The sequence below is a fragment of the Aotus nancymaae genome, unplaced genomic scaffold, assembly GCF_030222135.1.
Source record: "Aotus nancymaae isolate 86718 unplaced genomic scaffold, 86718_ANA_hifiasm-v0.15.2.pri h1tg000020l, whole genome shotgun sequence".
Lineage (NCBI taxonomy): Eukaryota > Metazoa > Chordata > Mammalia > Primates > Aotidae > Aotus > Aotus nancymaae.
This window is the reverse complement of record NW_026988432.1, coordinates 15605285-15619433: the sequence shown is the minus strand read 5'-3', so window position 1 is coordinate 15619433 and position 14149 is coordinate 15605285. Positions and strand designations below refer to the sequence as shown.

The 14149-nt window shown below is 36.2% G+C and overlaps 1 protein-coding gene across 11 annotated transcripts in view; it reads left to right on the top strand.

Annotated features, from left to right (window-relative positions):
- Nucleotides 1–14149, top strand: part of RELCH (RAB11 binding and LisH domain, coiled-coil and HEAT repeat containing) — a 124372-nt gene that overhangs the window by 10676 nt on the left and 99547 nt on the right. The gene's annotated exons all lie outside the window — the stretch shown is intronic.

Sequence of the window (14149 nt, the reverse complement as noted above, 5' to 3'; positions counted from 1 at the left end):
AAGATTCAGCAAAAGAAAGCGGGATCGAGAAGAATGCCCTAGAGCTGATACATTTGGATTATAGTAAGATACAGGACAGACATCTCATGTTGGTGTGAACCAATAGAGAAATATCGGCTTCATCAGAGTAGCTGTGGAAAGATTTGTGGCTGATAAAACAACAGTAGGTCTGTGCCAGACTATACCAACTATAATTTCGAACTCAGACTGTTATTTGAAGACTGCTGAACTTTTACCAATATCTGATCTTCAGTCCTGTCTCTGCCACTTACTAGCTCTTTCACCTTGGGTAGATCACTTCTTAATGCAGAAGGCAAGCCAAGTAGTACAAAATTGATCATTTAAAAAATAGAATGGCAAACCATAGCACCACACTGAGGCACAGGTGAATAATCTGCCTGAAGCATTACTTCATTTCATCAAGGTGCCCACACTGCATAGCATTAAACTTAAAATTAGGATATTCACATCCTACATGTGATTGGAGGATATCTGGGCAAAGTCCAGGATCAACTAAACTTTAACTGACAGCCAAATATAGTCATCGACTATTCCTCTGTGTGAAATAAACTAACTAGGTCTAATTAGCTTGTGCTCTCTTTTTTTAATCTTCAGGGTTTGCTGCATGGTTACTTAAGTTTCTGGTCTAGTCATGGAGCATGACTAAACCCCAAGGAGGAGCAGAACACAGTTGCAATCATGGGTGTAGCATTCTTCCAGATTTTCTCACCTGTTATGTCAAAAATCAACAGCAATCAGAAATAATGTTCATTTGTTTTTGAAACCAGCTAGTCCTGTTGTGGGTGGATAAGATTGCTCAAGGTAGTATCATCAACATTTCTGTTACTTCTAACCACCTGTGTGCTTGTGTGCTTCCTTAGTTCAGGCTTTAGCTCACATTTGTACCATCAGTTTTAGCTTTATCCTGTAGCTTTAATCTCTTCCTCCATCCTATTCTTACTTGATTTTAAAAGCTATTCATTCATGTCATTCTAGCTAAAGCTTTTTAAGTAAAATTGCTTCCTCCTGTCCAAAGCAACTTGATCAAACCTTTTTTTATTAGCAAATATATATATATATATATAATAGAAAAAATTTACAAACCTCACTATGAATTTTTGAATTTTTTTCTATTTTTGTATGGTATATTTGTCAAAGTATAAAAGTGGCTTTAAAATATTTTATTGTGGCTATGTATAATAAAGTTATCCCTATAGTTTTGCTTCTTCCTGCCCTTTCCACCACGTTGACCATATGCAAAACCTTTATTCTACTCACATTGTTGCTTCATTTATCCCTTGAAACATGCCTTATGTTTTCTTGAACTGGTGCCTGCTGCCCTTGTCCACATTGTTTTTTCTTCTCATTGAATTAACTTGTCCTCTGTTCCTTATTTTTTCTAAATCTCATGCATCCTTAAAGGAAAGTCCTATTTATATTCCTTCCTTTCCCTAAAGCTTCTCCAGCCCATTGTGATCTCTAAATCTTCTGAATTTGTAGGATTTTTTTGTCTGTTCCACTTATGGAAGTCAATTATATACAGACCTGTGAACATGTGTTTCTAATTAATTCTTAATAATATTATTGAAATATTTGTAAATGTTTTAGCTGACTAGATTTTTTTTTTAAGACATTAGCTCATAGGTCTTATATTGTCCTCTTTCATGCCTAGCACAAATGCTGAGGTAGACAGTTTATAGAAAATTTATCTATGTATTACCAGTACTTAATATTGTGTCTGGCATATAAGCTTTCAGTCAATATTGAAGTTATGTTAAAGAATTGATCTTTAGGTAGTAGTTTCCTATAAATTTATAAGTTGGGAATATTTCCTTGTGAAAATTAACCTTTTCCTCTATATCCTACTTCCTCAACTCTGAGCAAGATTCCATCAAGGCTCTGTTTCTGAGGCCATTCACAGTATCAAACCCAACTTACCTGAAATCTAGGTTATCAGAACCTGGATGCTGTTACATATTATTGAAGAGAACCTGTGGTTTTGAGCTCAGGCTTTGCTCTCAGAGAGCTTGAGTTCATATTTCTATTTTGCCACTCCCTAGTTGCAGAACTCTGGATAGTCTTTGTTTTCTTTACTGTAAAATGCAGATGGTAATGACTCCTCTAGCATGGGGTTATTGTGAAAGGTTATCTGTATAAAGTATCTGGCACAGAATAAGTGGTCAAAAAGAATGTTAATAATTACTATTGTTGTCACTCTTAATAGTAATCATTCTCTTTACTAACAGCTTTTCATATGATAAAGTCATCTGGTATTACAGAAATTTTAAGTGAATAGCTTTTCAGTAAAGTTTCAGCATGTAAGTTTCTACCCAAGTTTATATCTTGTCTTTGAAGTTCAGCTCTTTCTGAAACCTTGTGAGAAAGAGATAAAGACAATGAACTGCAAACTGGAAGGCTTGAATTCTACTTCTGGCTTGCTCACAGATTAATTTTTTAAACTTTAAGATAAAGTGAACCAATTGTATTATTGTTATCTATGTCTATGACTTAATTCCAATGATTTATAAGCTTGCTTGAGACAAGGACAAAGTTTTACCAAAGTTTATCTCTGTACTCCTTACTATAGCTTAGTAAATATTGAGTAAGTACATAGCTTCACTTCTCTCATCTGTAAAAATGAAGGGGTTGTACTATCTAAAAAATTCCTTTTAGCTCTCAAATATTTTGGACATAGGGGTCAGTGGAAAAATTAGCCCATCATTGGAGAAGAATTGAGGATCAGGAAAATATAAATGTGAGTGTTGCAACTGATAAAAGTAAAAGGCTGTCCCCCACTCTTTTATTTTAAAGGAAAGATGTTTAGATCCTGGTCTGTCCAGAAATCGGCCTTTCTCTTCTGGTGTAGCATGTTTATTCTAAGTGTTACAAATCTTTCCTTTCTTTATCACCAAGGTACTACTATAGCTAGGACTTCCAAATAATTTCAGAGCTGACCTTGAGTGGTAGGAGGCAGAGTACCCCTGTGGTTTTACTCTGGTGTTCATAAATACAGTGCCCACATAAAAGAAAATTTTCATTAGTATTGAATGCCATTTTACATTACTTCCAAAGTAGAAAATTTATAGTCTTATTTTTTTAACTTTCATATTTTAAAGTAGCCTTAGGTTCTCTTTACTGGACATACATCTCTGAGATCCTCCTTACATGAACATTTTAAAATGTTTACATACAAACTCAGGTTTAAATAGAATTACTTTCAAAGTAAGTCTGTTATTAGCAATATCTTTATATTTATTGAATGCGTTATTATATATTTCTCATGACAGATTTTTTAAGCATGTTCAATAAATCATCTTTAATGAAAGAATTGTAATATAAAGCAAATTGCTGATTTTGTTTTCCATTTAATTGTGAATTGGGTACTTTCGTGATTTTTAAATTATAAAGTGCCGATATTGAAGTACAATTAAATGTAACTGGGGAAAATGCCAAAAATAAAAACAAAAAGTTCAAATAGTACAAAGAGGAATATGTAGTAAAAAATGTACATTCTGCTCCTCAGAGTCAGTTATAATGTGCATGTTTACAAAAACATTTAATGCAGATGTAAGCATATGTAAACATAATTACATACACTTTATATCCATATGCTTTAAAAAAATTATACTTTAATAATTTGCTATTCCTGTCAGTGACTTCTAGTACATAGTAGTTGTTCAATAAATATTTATTTTACCCAATACTCTTTTATTAGTCAATAGCTGGTTGGTTTTTCTCATGCATTTGGTTTTTAAAGTGCCATATAATTTTCAAGGATCTGAGACTAAGTTTTTCAACTATAATGAAAATATATTTTTTCAGCAGTACTAAAATATTAAACGTAAATTTAAGTAAAACTACTTTTGTTATGTGACTTAAAAAATCAATCTGCATGTCTTATAATCACACTGGGTATAACAGGTTTAGTTCTCAGACTTGATAAAACTTACAAACAGGTTTTACCAGTTTACCAACTATGATGAAAGTACCTGATCATTTGTTTCTGAGTTATAGTGAATTGTTAAGAAGTTACACAACAGGCATACTGGTATTTGAAGAAATGCTCTGTAGTTAAAATGCTTCATATTAGAATATGGTAGATTCTCAATAAAAGAAGCTAATTTTTCCGAACTCTTCTTCTTTTATATTAGGACATTTGGAACACAAAAGGCATTTGCTTCTCCTGGAAAAGAATTGTGGCTTAATCTAAAGAAGCACATTTACCTTGAAGTTTTAATATAACCTGTTATTAGTCTTAAAATCCAAAGTACGTATAGGGCAGTCCAGTCAAAGTTAAAATTACTTTCTTCCATAAATAATTTCTTTCTTCTGACAAGATGGGGTAGATTTTAATGAATTGGGGATTATTTTTCTTTTGTGACATCATATTTATTTTAAAAGATAGCAGAGCTTTTTTTCTTGGAGAGTATGAAGTTGTGGGCTTAGAACTAAAAAAATTAGAAAATATTTTTCAATGGGCATAAAAATGCCAAGATGCAAATCAAAGTGTGTGTTTGCTTTCCCCAAAGATTCTCCCTGTTAAATAAATGAGTTCTTTAAAACTTTTAGAGAAAAAGTAATAGTATAATTGAAGAAAATGTGTCATGACCAAAGTAGCATGTATCTACTCTAGGCATGTATACATGATTTAAAGTATTAGAAGGAAGATGAGGGCCGGGCGCGGTGACTCAAGCCTGTAATCGCAGCACTTTGCGAGGCCGAGGCGGGTGGATCACGAGGTCAAGAGATCGAGACCATCTTGGTCAACATGGTGAAACCCCGTCTCTACTAAAAAATACAAAAAATTAGCTGGCCATGGTGGTGTGTGCCTGTAATACCAGCTACTCAGGAGGCTGAGGCAGGAGAATTGCCTGAACCCAGGAGGCGGAGGTTGTGGTGAGCCGAGATCGCGCCATTGCGCTCCAGCCTGGGTAACAAGAGCGAAACTCCGTCTCAAAAAAAAAAAGGAAGACGAGAAAGACTTAGTAAGCTAGTAATAGATGGATACTTAATAAGGAATATTTATCTGAAATTAATAGCCAACACCTTACTTAACATTCTATTAAAGTCAGGTGTAAAACTATGAAGCCTGGTATCACAGCACCAGAATACTGGTTGATAAAAGTTCATCCATTGGGTGTATATGTTTCCATATTCAGGTTAGAGACTTCAGAGTAGCTAATAAGGAGCCAAGACATGGGCCGAAGAGAAGAGAAGATAGTGGTAATGACCAGATCAACTAATATATCAGGAATATCTAGATATTAAATACAAGATCAAAATACATGAATAATTCACACGCAAACCCCAAAAATAGATGGCCAATATACTTTTGAAAGAATGTTCAAGATCACTAGAAATTAAAGAGATGCATAATTAAATAAAATACAATTTTATAGTATGTTAAATTCGTGAAAATTTGAAATAATACTGAACATTGGCAAATGCTATTACATACCATTGGTGAAGTTCAAATTGCTATGTACACTTATTTTAAAAAGCAGTTTAGCAGTATGTATCAATAACCTTAATAATATTGCAATTTCTCTTTATGTAAGCTTCATTTTTAAAAAGCGATACATACATGATCCCAGCACTTTGGGAAGCCAAGGCAGGAAGACTGCTTGAGGCCAGGAATTTGACACCAGCCTGGGCAACATAGTGAGGCCCATCTTTACAAAACAATTAAAAAGTCAGTCAGCAATGATAGCACACCTATAGTCCTAGCTACTTGGAAGGCTGATGTGGGAGGATCACAAGAACCCAAGAGTTTAGGATTACAGTGTGCTATGATCATGCCACTGCACTCCAGCGTCAGTGATAGAGTAAGAGCCTGTGTCAAAAAAAAAAACTCAAGATATAAAGTTGTATATATAGGTTTATTCTATTTTTATAAAAATATCTTTACATACTTACATATGGGGGAAGTTCAGAAAACAATATTTAGAAATTCAAGGAAAATGTTTCATGATATACTGCCCTTATCCCCAGTTTTAGTGGTATTAAGATGATTTATCTAGTCTTCTATGTCGTTTTATTTTATAATTATTTGTAATACTTTTTTTAATAATTGGAAGGAATATTTATGGTGAAATAAAAAATAGTGGAGAAAAGTACTTAGATTAATTTTGTTTTAAAGAGCTGGAAATTTAGGTGTTGCATAGTAATCCAGGAACTTTATTTTATTTATGCTTTTTTTTTTTTTGAGATAGAGTCTCCCTCTGTCACTGAGGCTGGAGTATAGTGTCTCAATCAGGGCTCACTGCAGCCTCACCCTTCTGAGCTCAAGTAATCCTCCTACCTCAGCCTCCTAGCTGGGACTACAGGAATGTGTCACCATGCCCAACTAATTTTTCGATTTTTTTGTAGAGACAGTGTCTCACTATGTTTTCCGGGCTGATCTCGAACCCCTGAAACAATCCCCTGCCTCAGCCTCCCAAAGTGCTGGGATTACAGGCGTGAGCCACCATATCCAGCCCTCCATTTTATAATATGTCATATTAGTTATTTGCCGAGGCAGATGCACTTATAACCCAGTGGTTTATTCCAGTTTAGCATTTTATATTTTCATTTGTTTAAAAGGTCTATTAGTAAAAAGCCTTATAAGGTTTATCCACAATATTTTGAAATTTGTTTTCTTTCTTTTAGTGATTCATGGTCTAGCTTTGGTTCAATTTCAAACAGCAGGAGAAAAACACAAAATTTTTGTTTGTTTATTTAAGACAATAAGAATAGCTATTTTCCAGGATTCAACTCTGATTATTAATGGAGCCCGATCAGTGTTAGCTCATTTTACACCCATACATCCAAGTTTTATTTCTTTGACAATTTATTATGAAAAGTTCAAAGCGTACAGACAGGTTGAAAGAACTTTATACCCATACATCTGCCACCTAAAATTCCAGTTAACCATACTTGCTTTATCTCATATCAATACATCTTTTCAGCCATCTCTTCATCAACAGTCCATCTTATTTTTTATGCATTTCAAATTAAGTTGCACATATCAGTACACTTAATACTTTAGCGTGTATATCATTAATTAGAGCTCAATATTATGAAATTGTGGCGGTTTTGAGGTGATATTTAAAGACAGTAAAATATGTAAATCTAAGTGTGCCATTTGATAAGTTTGAACAAAGAATTTACCGATAGTAACCCAAACTCCTATTATATATAGAATATTGCCGTCACCCCAGAAAGTTCCCTCAAGGTCTTTTCCAGTCAGCTCCTACCCCTTCTGGCCCTTTACCACAAGAACACTATTATGATTTTTCCCTATCATAAATTACTATTGCCTGTTCTAAAAACTTCTATAAATGAAATATTGTAGATACTCCTATAAGGCTTCTTTCAGCATAAAGCATCTGAGATTCCCTCATATTATTGCATATGTCAGTTTTTTTTGCTTTATTTTTAAATTGCTGAAAGTATTCCTGAGTTCAGCACGTTTTTGATACTACCTTTTTGAGATGCCTGTGGTTACTATATTTGGTATTTCTTAGTTTGTGCTAAAAGAAACTATGTTATAATGTGGAATACTATAATATTTGGCTTTCTGTCATTATTATTTTTGTTTCTGTTGTCTTAAAACTTAAATTGGAGTGGGTATGGTGGCTCTTGCCTTTAATCCCAGCACTTTGTGAGGCCAAGACAGGAGAATTGCTTGAACCCAGGAGTTTGAGACCAGCCAGGGCAACATGGCGAGACCCTGTCTCTATAAATTTTTTTTTTTAATTAACCAGGCATGGTGGCTCGTAGTCCTAGCTAATTGGGAGGCTAAGGTGGAAGGATCGCTTGAACCCAGGAAGTCAAGGCTGCAGTGAGCCATGATTGTATCATTGCACTCTAGCCTGAGCAACAGAGGGAGACCCTGTCTCCAAAACAAACAAAAATTTAAGTTGATAGATAGCAAGTTTTTTTGTTTGTTTTTGGTTGTCTGTGTTTGTTTTTTTGAGACGGAGACTCCTTCTGTCACCCAGGCTGGAGTGCAGTGACACAATCTCAGGTCACCAGAACCTCTGCCTCCCGAGTAACTGAGATTACAGGTACCTGCTACCACACCTGGCTAGTTTTTGTATTTTTAGTAGAGATGGGTTTTCACCATGTTGGCCAGCCTGGTAAAGGAGAACCTGCAAGCTGTTACTTATCAGATATAATTAAACTGCGGGAAAATTAAATGTTTCTCCAGATAGAAACAGTGTTTGAGAAGAATGAGGCCGGACACGGTGGCTCACGCCTATAATCCCAGCACTTTGGGAGACCGAGGCAGGTGGATCACAAGGTCAAGAGATCAAGACCATCCTGGTCAACAAGGTGAAACCCCGTCTCTACCAAAAATACAAAAATTAGCTGGGCATGGTGGTACGTGCCTGTAGTCCCAGCTACTCGGGAGGCTGAGGTAGGAGAATTGCTTGAACCCAGGAGAAGGAGGTTGCGGTGAGCCGAGATCATGCCATTGCACTCCAGTCTGAGTAACAAGAGCGAAATCCGTCTTAAAAAAAAAAAAGGAGAGTGATACATGTAGGATTTCATTTAGTTCACTTATTAGGGATTTAAAGGCAAGTGGTACATTAATAATGACAGAACCCTATTTGAGGAGTCAACCATCTTGAAAATTGTTACGTACTGTTTTAAAAGGTCATGGGAGAGCCCAAGGTGGAGTCCAAATCTGTATTCTTATAACTTGCATTCATTTGTTGAAGTCGTGCTTTCTGAACACAAATAATCTGTTACTTTAGATCAATATGTAAACTTTAAATACTGTGTAAGTAACGTGATTTAACAAACGAGTTGACAATAGCCTCTTATCCCTTTTTAAACATTAGCTAGATAAGAAAGTTTTGTGTGTGTAAAATTTAATAGAGAAGCAGATAAAATGTTCTTCCTGGTACTTTACAAGCTGCTTAGCCTCAGCTGTCATGACTTGCCTGCCCCCGGCATCTTCTGTATACTGTAACTGCTATTCATATACAACTTGTCCACACTTTGAAAACTCAGTAAATTTGTTTGTTCTTTCCTCTGCCTTTACTCTTTTGTAGAGACAGGATCTTGCTCTGTTGCTCACCAGGTTGGTCTTGAACTCATGGGCTCAAGTGAGCCTCCTGTCTGGGCCTCATTTAAAGTATACAATTCATTAGTTTTTAATATATTTACATTCTTTATTAGTATATTTACAGAATTGTACAACCATCACCTAATCTACTTTTGCAGCCTGTTCATCAACCCCAAAACAAATCTCTTATTCGTTAGTACACACTCCATTTTCTCCCTCAACCCCCAACCACTAATTTGTGTCTATAGAGATAGACTTTCTATCATTATATATTTGCCTATTCTGTGCAGTTTTTATAGGTAGAAATAATACAATATGTGGTTCTTTGGTAACTATCTTCTGTCAGCACAATGTTTTCAGAGTTCATCCATTGTTGTAGCATGTTTCAATAGTTCAGTCCTTTTTACTACTGAATAACATTCTATTGTACAGATATATGCCACCTTTTATTTCTCCATTTATCAATGGACAGATATTTGGTTGTGTAAGGGTTCTTGGGTTCTTGCCGAGTTTAAAAAGAAGAAACTGAGACCAGCACAAGAAGATCCAATGCGAATTTATTCTGCTCTCGGGCGAGGTTCTACAGTCCAACAGGAGGGGCCAGAGAAGTCGCACGGACTCCTCTCAGATGTGGGGTTTTATAGGTGTGGAGGCATTTGATTGGTTGTGGGAGAGCAGGGCATGGGCAGTGCAAGCTTGCTATTGGCAGGTAGGCAGGATTTGAATGCTATTGGGTAGATTTACAAGACTCAACTGCTATTGGGTAGATTTACAAGACTCGACTACTATTGGGTAGCTAAGACTCTAATGCTATTGGGTAGATTACAAGACTTCTTTTGCATTTTGGCGGGGTTCTTTAAGGGAGAGCTAGGTGCTGTGTGATGGGGGTGGGCGTGTCCGAGCTTCCAGAAAGGGAGGGGGGGTGTCCGAGCTCCCGGTGAGGGAATGGGGGGGTGTCCGAGCTCCCGGCGAGGCGACTGGCCTTACAGGTTGTTTCCACTTTTTTTTGCCATTGTGAATAATTATGTACAGGATTTTGTTTAGACATATATTGTCCTTTCTCTTAGGTGGCAGTAGAATTACTGGGTCCTATGGTAGATAACTCTGTAACCTTTTAGGAAACTGCCAAACTGTTTTCCAAAATGGCCATACCATTCCCACCAGCTAGATGTGAGGATTCTAATTTCTCCACGTTGTCTCCAACATCTTTTTATTAAAGTGAAAATTAACTCATGTACCATAAATTAACCCTTTTAAAGTGTACAATTTGGTGGTTCTCTGTGCATTTACAAAATTGTACAAGTATCACCACTCTGATTCTAGAACATTCTCATCACCCCAAAGAAACCCTGTACCTATTAGCAGTCACCACCCATTCTCCTATGCTGCCAGCTAAAATTTACTTCGTGTTTCTATGGATTTGCCAATTCCAGACATTTTATATAAATGATCATACAATATATGGCCATGTAGCCTTATGTGTCTAGCTTCTTTTACTTAGTATAATGTTTTCAAGGAAGAACTGCCAAACTTCCAAAGCAGCTGTACCACTTTACATTAAGACCAGTGATGTATGAGGGTTTCAATTTCTCCACATCCTCTGCAACTTACCATCTTTTTTATTATAACCATCTAGTTTATTTGAAGTGTATCTCATTGTGGTTTGATTTTCACTTCCCTAGTGAGTATCATTTCCCTTTTGAGTATCCTTCCTTCATTCATTGGCTATTTCTGTATCTTCTTTGGAGAACACTTTGTCCATTTTAAAATTGTGCTGTCTTTTTCAATTGAGTATAAGAATTCTTTATATCATGTAGATATACCCCTTATCAGATACTTGATTTACACATATTTCTCCCATTCTGTAGATTGTGTTTTCACTTTCTTCATAGTGACTTTTAAGGAAAAAAATATTTTAATTCTGATGAAATCTAGTTTATCAATTCATTCCTTTATCACTGGTATTAGTTTCCTATGACTGCTGTAAAAAGTTGACAAAAAGCAACCCTAAAAAAGGATGAATTTCAGCAAACTGACACAAGAACAGAAAATCAAACACCACATGTTCTCACTCATAGGTGGGTGTTGAACAATGAGAACACATGGACACAGGGAGGGGAGCATCACACACTGGGGTCTGTAGGGGGGAAATAGGGGAGGGACAGCGGGGGGTGGGGAGTTGGGGAGGGATAACGGGGAGAAATGCCAGATATAGGTGATGTGGAGGAAGGCAGCACATCACACTGCCATGTGTGTACCTATGCAACTATCTTGCATGTTCTTCACATGTACCCCAAAACCTAAAATCCAATAAAAACAGAAAAAAGAAAAAAAAAAGGATGAGTTCATGTCCTTTGCAAGGACATGAATGAAGCTGGAAACCATCATTCTCAGCAAACTAACATAGGAATGGAAAACCAAACACTGCATGTTCTAACTCATAAGTGGGAGTTGAACAGTGAGAACACATGGACACAAGAAGGGGGGAACATCACACACTGGGGCCTGTCTGAGGGTGGGGGGCTAGGGGAGGGATAGCATTAGGAGAAATACTCAATGTAGATTGGGGGTTGATGGGTGCAGCAAACCACCATGGCATGTGTATGCCTATGTAACAAACTTGCACATTTATCCCAGAACTTACAGTATAATAATTAAGAAAAAGGTTGACAAAAATGTTGTAGTGCAAAAGAACACAAATTTATTGCCTCATGGTTCTTTTTTTCTTTTTTCTAATTTTTATTTTAGGTTCAGGGGTACATGTGCAGGTTTGTTGTATAGGTAAACTTGTGTCACAGGGATTTGTTGTACAGATTACTCAGGTACTAAGTCTAGTACCCCGTAGTTATTTTTTTTGCTCCTCCCCCTCCTCTCACCCGCTACCCTTAAGTTGGTCCCAGTGTCTGTTGTTCTTTTCTTTGTGTCCATGTGTTCTTTCATTTAGCTCCCTCTTATAAACGAGAACATGTGGTATTTGATTTTCTCTTCCTACATTAGTTTGCTAAGGATAATGGCCTCCAGCTATCCTGACAAAAGACATGATCTTCTTCTTTTTTATGGCTGTAGTAGAAATCTCACAGTGGGTATCATGTTGAGCTGAATGGTCTAACATCAAGATATTGGCAGTTCTGGAGGTTTTAGGCTCCAGGGGGGAGCCTTTCCATGTCCTAAAGGCTGCCAGAATTCCTTGGCTCATGGCCCTTCTCCACTTTTAAAGATCTTTGTGATTCCATTGGGTCCATCTGAATAACCCAGTATAATCTCTCTATTTTAACCTCACTTTGCCTTTGCCATGTAAGGTAACATATTCACACAATCTAAGGATTAGGATGTGGACATCTGTGAGGGCCATTTTACTGCTTATCACATTGCTTATGCTTTGTGTTATGTCTAAGAAATTATTGTCCAATCCAAGGCCATGAGGATTTTCTTCTGCATTTCATACTAAAAGTTTTCTACTTAAACTTTTTACTGTTAAATTGGGTTTATGATCCATTTTTGCTTATGATGTGAAATAGTGGTCCAGTTTCCTTTTTTTGCATGAAGATATACAGTTGTCACAACAAAATTTGTTGAAAAAACTTCTTTTCTCTAGTGAAGTGTCTTGGTACTATTGTCAAAAACCAATTGACCATAAATGTAATGGCTTATTTCTGGACTCTCAATTCTATTGCATTGATAAATATCCATATGCCAGAACCGTGCTACCTTGATTACTCTTAAGTTTGAAATCCGGAAGCCTCAGTCCTCCATCTTTATTCCTTTTCAAGATTGTTTGGCTATTCTGAGACATTTTTATTTTCTTACGAGTTTTAGTATCAAGTTCTAAATTTCTGTGAAAAATGAAAGCCAGCTACAATTTTGATAGGAATTGCATTAAATCTGAAGATTAATTGTGGAATATTGCTATCCTGATATGGATCTTCTAGTCTATAAGCCTGGGCTGTCTTTCTGTTGATTTAGATCATCTTTAATTTCTTTGGACAATGTTTTGTAGTTTTTTGGTTTTGTTTTTGTTTTGAGACAGAGTCCAAGACTGCTGGAGTGCAGTGGCACGATCTCAGCTCACTACAACCACCGTTTTCCGGGTTCAAGCAATTCTCCCATCTCAGCCTCCTGAATAGCTGGGATTACAGGAACCCACCATCATGCCCAGCTAATTTTTGTATTTTAGTAGAGGCAGGGTTTCACCATGTTATCCAGGCTGGTCTTGAACTCCTGGCCTCAGGTGATCCGCCTGCCTCAGCCTCCCAAAGTGCTAGGACTACAGGCATGAGCCCTCACATCCAGCATGTAATTTTAACTGTGTAAGTTTTGCATGTTTTTGTTAAATGTATTCTCAATTTTTTTCTTTTTCATGTTATTGGAAATGAAACTTGTCTTAGTTTTAATTTTGGATTGTTATTGCTAGTGTATAAAAATCTGACTGATTTTTGTGCATTGGTCTTATGTTCTGCAACTCTGAAAAATTTATTATGTCTAATTTAGGTCTAATTGTTTTTTAGTGGATTCCTGAGAGTTTCTTATATGTAACATCATGTCATCTGTGAATGGAAATAGTTTTGCTTCTTCTTTTCTAAACTGGATATTTTTGATTTCGTGGTTTTTTATGAGGAATCAGCAGTCATTCAAATCATTGTTTCCCTATATGAGTATATTGTTTTTCTCTGTCTGCTTTTAATATTTTCTCTAATTTTTTGGTTTTTCACTATTTGATTAATAGGTGCCAAAGTTTCTCTTCTCTTTATTTGTCCTCCTTGATGCTCTCTGACCTCAAATCTGTATCTACCCCATCTCTTGCCTGATCTGTTGTTGACTCCAATTCTGCGTATGTTAGACCTTTGTTATTGTTCCACATGTCCCTAAGGCTCTGTTAATTTTCTTTTCAATGTTTTTTGTCTATGTTCTTCAGATTGAATAATTTCCATTAATCTATCTTTGAGATTCCTGAATCTTTTCTCTTTCATCTCCATTCTATGATTAGGCTATACAAGATATTTTAAATTTCAGATTCTTCTATTTCAGTTCTAGAGTTTCTACTGGCATTTTTTACATTCCATATTTTTGCTAAGATATTATCTCCTTTCATTTATT